Here is a 7246-nt window from a genome sequence, read left to right on the forward strand (position 1 = left end):
AGAGGGTCTCTTTATCAAACGGGGGGAAACATTCGCCTTGCTGTTTGGTAGACCAGGTGACGTGAATCCAGTTTCATTGACAGTAACGTAAGATGGATCAGCGTCACTCATCGCCTCTGCCCGAGATTGCAATTCCAATTGTAACATTTCAATTTTGTGGTCAGCTTGCCTGCTCTTCCTCTCAGCTTCTATCCGAGCTTCTTCTTTCTTCCTCTCAGCTTCTATCCGAGCTTCTTCTTGAATATGAAGCTTTTCCCGCTGAGCCAGTTTCAGTTGGATCAGTACCTCACGTTGCTTTGAGCTTGCTCGCGAGCTGGTGCTTCCAGAGCGTAGGCTCACGGAACGATGCGAGGAGCTAGACTTCTTGCAGGACGTAGATGGCCCCGGCAAGTTGGCAGTTCTTTCCAACCACTCCTTGCAACGAGTGTCAAACTCGACCTTATTTTCTTTTATTAGGGAGCGTTCGGTTTCCCTATCATCTCCAATCAGATTGACAACTTCCTGATATTTTCGGTTCACTTCGGAACAGTAGGAGCGGAATACCTCCAACTTAGTACTAGGATGAAGCATTAGCTGCTCTCCATGCAGATAGGACTGCTGCAAAGTTTTTGTGGCCCCATCGAACTCAGCTTTCTTGGCTGCTGACGCATCCTCGAGTGGACTACTGCCTTGGACGCTCATCATAAGTAAACGTAAGAACAATTAAGCCTATGGCAAACCTTCGGAACTTGAGTGCTGCGACTCCGAGGACTGTCCACAATAGTCGAAACGCTTCTATGTAACGTACGAACACGCACACAGAGTGACGGTAATTGTATTCAGCTGTCGACGACAACGACAGCTACGACAACGAACAAGCAACGGTGAAGTGAAGAAGAAGGTTTCTGTGACAACACAGCAAAACAACGATTAGCAAACAAAACTTACGAATTAGGCCTAATGCGGAATTACAGATGACGAATTATAGGCCTAATGAATTCTTACCGACTATTTTGTGGCGCACGGAACAGCACAGGGAGAACCCAACAATTGAAATTCTACCGTTGTAGATCGAAACTGAACATATAAACAGTAAAATATTGTGCTATAAATTTCACATCATAGGTGAGTCCCGTACTTGATTTAAACATCGGGAAATGAGACGAGGCACTTATTACACTTAACCATTGACACTAAAATTCACATTGGCCTAGCCCAGGGATGGCGAACCACTGACCCGCGGGTCACGAAGTGACCCATCACAGATTTTAAGTGACCCACTTGTCTTTTTTTAAATAATGAAATTTAAACAAATATTTCAGCAAAGAATAAATGTTTCACTAAATATTTGTAATAAGGCCCCACCCTATTTTAATCTAGTACCGTACCGAATTGCCATATAGCAGTCTGACACAACTTAAGTTGTGGTAATGGTTTACAGCGATTTGTTGAATTGTTGGAAGAAGTACAACTTTTTTTAGCTGAAAAAATCAAAAATATCCAAAGTTAAGCGAAAGTACGTGGTTGAATGATTTACATTTTTTCGCTGATTTCACAATGCATTACAATCAGTTAACTACTAAATTGCAAGGCTGTGGAAATATTGTATTATCCATGTTTGGGCACATTAAGGCATTCGAGAAGAAACTCGCTATTTTTTCTGTAGACCTTGAACAAGGTCAGCTGAAATATTTTCCTTAGTTGTTGAAGCACTTTACCAGCACCAATTTAACTTATGAACAAAAGCAAACTGCACTCAACAAGTATGTTTTACTGACGAAAGAGGCCAAAAATGTAGGCTAATGTCAGAAAGGTTTACCCAGTTCCGAAATCTAGATACTACATTGCAGTTCATTCTTTTCCCGCATGCAATTCAATTTGAAAATCTTGAATTATCAAACTTCGAATGGCTTCGTCTTTACAACTTGGAAATGGAAATGATAGACTTTCAAGAAAGTGCAGTTTGGAAAACAAAATTTGTAGACTTAAATCATGTCCTACAAAAAATTGAAATGAAAACGGATATGGATGGTCAAAAGTGAGAAAAACTAACTGGAAAAGGTGATCAGGTACTATGACACTTCCTCAAATGGGCGATCAACCTAACACAGAAAGCAATCATTTAGAAAATAAATCAATAGTTTTTTTTTACAAGTCTAAACCTTAAACCATTTGATCAGGTCAAATGACCATTTGACCTAACCCTAACCTGGTCAAATGGTTTAAGGTTTAGACTTGTAAAAAAAACTTATTGATTTATTTTCGGATATGGATGGTTGTGACTTTCCTGCTGTTGAAAACCATGCTGAAAATATAATTCTTACAGACTTACAGAGTGGAACTCCCTGCCACATTCGTTTGAAACTATGAAAAGATTTGCGGTAGCTCTGTTTACGTTGTTTGGTTCTTCATATTCGTGCGAATCTTTATTTTCGCACATGAATTTTATACAATCAAGCACACGGAATTGTCTCAGCTCAGATATGAGTGCTGCATGTGTGAAGCTAAAAACTACGGATTACCAACCAAGGATAATAAGACTTGCAGAAAAGAGGCAGCAGCAAGTGTTCGCATTAACACGTAATTAAATGTATGACCCACTTTTGCTTTTTCAAGGATTAAGGTCTCTTTTGTGACCCATGCACTAAAAAAGGTTCGCCATCCCTGGCCTAGCCTATCACAAAGGTTGCAGTAGGATGTTAAGCTTACCGTGAACTGTGATAATCACTGATTAGGCCACATAGGCCAACGGCACCGACAGATGAAATTGCTGTACAGACTTCAACAACACAGTACGTTAACGCAGTAGGCTAACTCTTATTCAACTAAAAAACAGCAGCACCGCTAATAGCTCGAATTAACTACCAGTCGCTAACTAGTTGCTGTAAACGTTAAGCTGATCTTTACATGTACTGCCACTTGACAAAACTCAAAGAACAAAGAAACGTAGCAACGAACGCAAAGTCGCAAATGCAATTATGACGTAACCATCACACCTCGAGGTGAGACAGCAGGGGTTGCCAGGTGCTACTTAGGGAATCCGAATTTAATTGTTACACATAGAAAAGGAGGCGGACAAATACGACGTAACAGGGTGTTTATTGGACGCGAAACTCCGCTTATCCGCCAACACTAGAAGGGTCACTGCACAATTTAAGTAGATACGCAGTCACATCGAACAGCACCATCAATTTTGAACATATGAATGTATTGTCACTAAAGAATGGCAACAACGTTCTAATAAAGTAATAAATGTATCAAAACGCTTATATGACATTTATTAATAAACTGACATAGGCCTATGCATATTGTATGCTACAGGCTATATAAAGCTATGTTGCATACATTTCACATACCAGAGCATTATGAACAATATTCACATATCAAACATTGTCATGTACATAACATAAGTGAACAATTACACAATGTATAATAAATATGGTTCTTCTATAACCAAGCAACCTCTTCTCAATATATATTTAATGATTGCTTACAGTTAGTTTTTTGAAGGTAGTTTTTGAATTTTTTGCGATGAACTGGCAACCAAATCTTTTTTAATGTCTTCAAAACGTTAAGTTCATTCTTTGCGACACAATTGAAAGCAGTTTCTACAATCATTTTAAAGCTTGCATGACCAGAATCACACTTTAAAGATACGATGACAAGAAGGTAATTAAACTGAGACACTGCGCATTCCGTGAGAGCGGAAACAAAAATATTACGTTGATTTCCAATAGTGAACAGTCCTCCTTTTAAATTCCTTTTAATTTTCCACTCTAACACTCTAATAACACAGCATAATAATGGTGCACTGCAAGAGAGGTTACAATAAAACATAGTTCTGTTGGCTTGGATAAACCACCACGATCAGCTAAAGCAAGAAGCTTGCAACACTCATTGCTTTCTTCCACTAAAGTGTCATCTTGACCGGCAATAAGAAGTTCCTTGCAAGCATTACATTTCCTACGAGGACAAATGCTTCTGTCAATATACCCAGCAACATAGTATGCCACATTCATGTCAGATGTGGATAGGTCCTCTAATGTCACAATCCTAAAAAATCAACCAGCCAAGTTACTGACAATGCAACTTTTGTTGCTGTAATTGCTGGGAAATTTAAGGATGACAATTTGGCTCCAGCTAGCAAAGCTTCTTGTTGAAGTAAAGACAGCATCATCTTGTATTTTATTACCTGAAACATTGAGTAAATGTAGTATCTATCTAAGAAGCTTCAACTAATTTCGGCATAAGCATAATCTTTGGGTAATGACAGTACTTTATGAAGATAATGTGTTCTAATATGTATATTTTTTCTTTGTGATCAGTCATACAAATTTTGGAGGTAACATGCCAGAAAGCTTCAGTCTCCACAAATAATTAAACAATTAAGAATAAACAAATATACTTCTTCATGTGTGCCTTTGCAGCAAAATGTTATATAATATTTATGTGAAGTTGCTCTAACCTTTAAACTGATGTTTCACAAACATCACTTTCCACAAATTCTCCACCATTTTGATAAATCGAGCGGTTTCAAGAAAAGATGGGTGATCCTCAGCATAAAATTCCAATCCTCGACTAGTTGATTCATGGAAAATGTCTTAAAATGTGTCATATGTTTAAGAGTTAATACATTGCAACTTTCAAGAACACTGAAGTTAATGTAAATGACAGTCATGCAAAATTGATAAGCAAGCATATTTCTTTATATTGCAAACAAGCATATTAGATTACAATATAAAATAGACAAAACCGGATAATTGCATAGTCCAATTGTCAAATTTTTTATGATACATGCGATTATCCAATTGTGTTATGGTTTAGTATTCAAGAATCTCATGCGATAAAACGGTTTGTGTATTTAACCAAGATATATATTGAACCATAGGCATACGAAGCCGAGCAACGCTATCAAGTTTAGCATATTTAAAGATTATTATATTTACAAAAACACAAAACTACGCAACAATTAAATATCGAACGTTTTCGACATCACAAGATGTCCTCTTCAGGAATAACATACATACAACTTCAGGAATAACATACATAAAGTTGTATGTATGTTATTCCTGAAGAGGACATCTTGTGATGTCGAAAACGTTCGATATTTATTTGTTGCGTAGTTTTGTGTTTTTGTAAATATAATAATCTTTAAATATGCTAAACTTGATAACGTTGCTCGGCTTTGTATGCCTATGGTTTAACAAGACAAACTCTCTACCGAAGCTGTATCAAGATATATATGTGATAAATCAATTTTATCTGCACAAGTCAAAATTTTAGTTTACGATTAACAAAACGAAATAAAACAAAGTAACTGCAGTTACTTAGATTAACAAAAAATACTGTAAACATACTTTTTGACTTACTGAGAGCATGTGTCAGAAAAACATGGCTTGCATGAGTGTTCCAAAATGTGTTCAAAGCAAGAAGTTGGAATATCAAAATCAATCAATCAACTTCCAATTTTTTCATGGTATTGCTCGCACCCATTTTTCCTCAGTTCAACATCATTGAGAAATTTGAACAGAGAAGTTTTAACCTCGCTACTTGATTTATATCCAGTTGTACATCCGGGTACATAGCAAGTGTTAACCATTTTATGAATTAATGGTCAAATGCATTACCGTATATAGGCTAGTTATACATAAATAGTACTAAAAGTATAAGAATGATTAGTACGTTAAAACTACAGAATTACCTATGACATCAATACCTTGCCTAGGTTTTATGTGTGAAGCATTTTCTGGTATAAAAACTGTTTTATTTGAGACAAGTGACAGATTTTACATAAATAAAACAATTAAAAAGTATATGGGTAATCCACTTAGTTTTCATTCTGCTAATAACAGGATTTCTGCTTTATTTAGAATTTTACACAATTTTAGAATTTTACACTTTTACAATTTTTACACTTTACAATTTTTACACAATAGAATTTAGAATTTTACACAATTTGCCTTAACATTATAGCGTAGGTGAACAATGAACATCAAGTCTTGTGCAACATCATAACATTTGATGCATTCCTTCGGAAATATGTTTTTTCTTTTGTTGGAAGATGTGAAGTATTGTCTAACTCTATTGTTGCCTCCTTGATGAGGTCCGACTGCCATCGTAAATCAAATTACCGTCTTCAGTATAATAATTCTATGTATTCTATTATTTAGTTTTGATGGCTGCCATGTCATCTGATTGTTTTTATCGTTCTGAATACTTTCAGTTCTTCTAACTTGTAACACTACCGTACCATTGTCTGTAAACTTGTAACAGTTGATAGCATATTTAGTGAGATTTTGTGCATTTGCAGTTTGTGTATTATTCGTTGTTTTTCGTTGTTGTTGTTCGATGTTTGCAGTTTGTGTATTATTTCGTTGTTTTGGATATGGACAGCTTTGTCTGATGCAAATAAATATTATTATTATTTGAACAAATGAATAATATTTATTACCTACATTACATGACATCTAATAATATTTATTACCTACATGACATGACATCTAAGGTTTAACAAATACCAACATACCTTCAATGTCATCATTATTATAAACTAATTGACTACTGTCACTGACTGACTAAAATATAGAGCAGACTATAAGACTAAAGAAAAGTTTGAAAATAGTCTCCACTGCTAAACTGTGAACTGATTTGAAGTGCAATAGTCACACCAACAAATTGTTGCCACAGTTGATACCTATATGATATATCCCACACCAAATTAACGTGTTAGGCTTTACTAGTGAATGCTACAGTCCATAAGCAAAAGGTGGCCATAGATTCAATGCAGACATTATAACTTGTTTTAGCAAAGTCCAAAGCCAACCAAACTATAAGCCTGCCTTGGGCTAACGTACTTATCAAAAGCACTTTAACAAATTTGTATAGTTAACAACTTATTTCCTTTAACTTCTCCAAATTGAAGTACCACAGCAACAATCTTTTGGTTACTTCTCACTTGCAGATACGCTGCACGCTAGCTTACTGCTAATCACTAAAAGGAAGTATCCTGAAACTAGCCCTTCTAGTGTTCGGATAAGGAAAAAAACGGATGAGGCTTCGTATCCAGTAATATAAAATCCCTAATTGAGAAATAGCCTTTCCTGTTCCGGAAAATTTCAGCGTTTTCAGTTTTCACCACAAGGTGAAAGTATATGTAGGCTATATGCGTGCAATCAATTGCACCCATTACACAAGGAAAATTGGTAATACCATAAAACTTCTGTTTGGTATGTAAAATTTCTGCTGGCGATGACAGAAATTTTATGTT

At 36.0% G+C, this 7246-nt stretch overlaps 1 long non-coding RNA gene across 1 annotated transcript; it reads right to left on the reverse strand.

Annotated features, from left to right (window-relative positions):
* Nucleotides 1-3167: 3167 nt before the first annotated feature.
* LOC145765458 (uncharacterized) lies at nucleotides 3168-5602 on the reverse strand. Its single transcript, XR_014288569.1, has 3 exons — nucleotides 5349-5602; nucleotides 4445-4579; nucleotides 3168-4171 (listed from the first exon to the last, which is right to left on the reverse strand). It is a non-coding gene; the product is annotated as an uncharacterized LOC145765458 (long non-coding RNA).
* Between the last annotated feature and the right edge of the window lie 1644 nt (nucleotides 5603-7246).

This window comes from Aplidium turbinatum, chromosome 2 (genome assembly GCF_918807975.1).
Source record: "Aplidium turbinatum chromosome 2, kaAplTurb1.1, whole genome shotgun sequence".
NCBI lineage: Eukaryota > Metazoa > Chordata > Ascidiacea > Aplousobranchia > Polyclinidae > Aplidium > Aplidium turbinatum.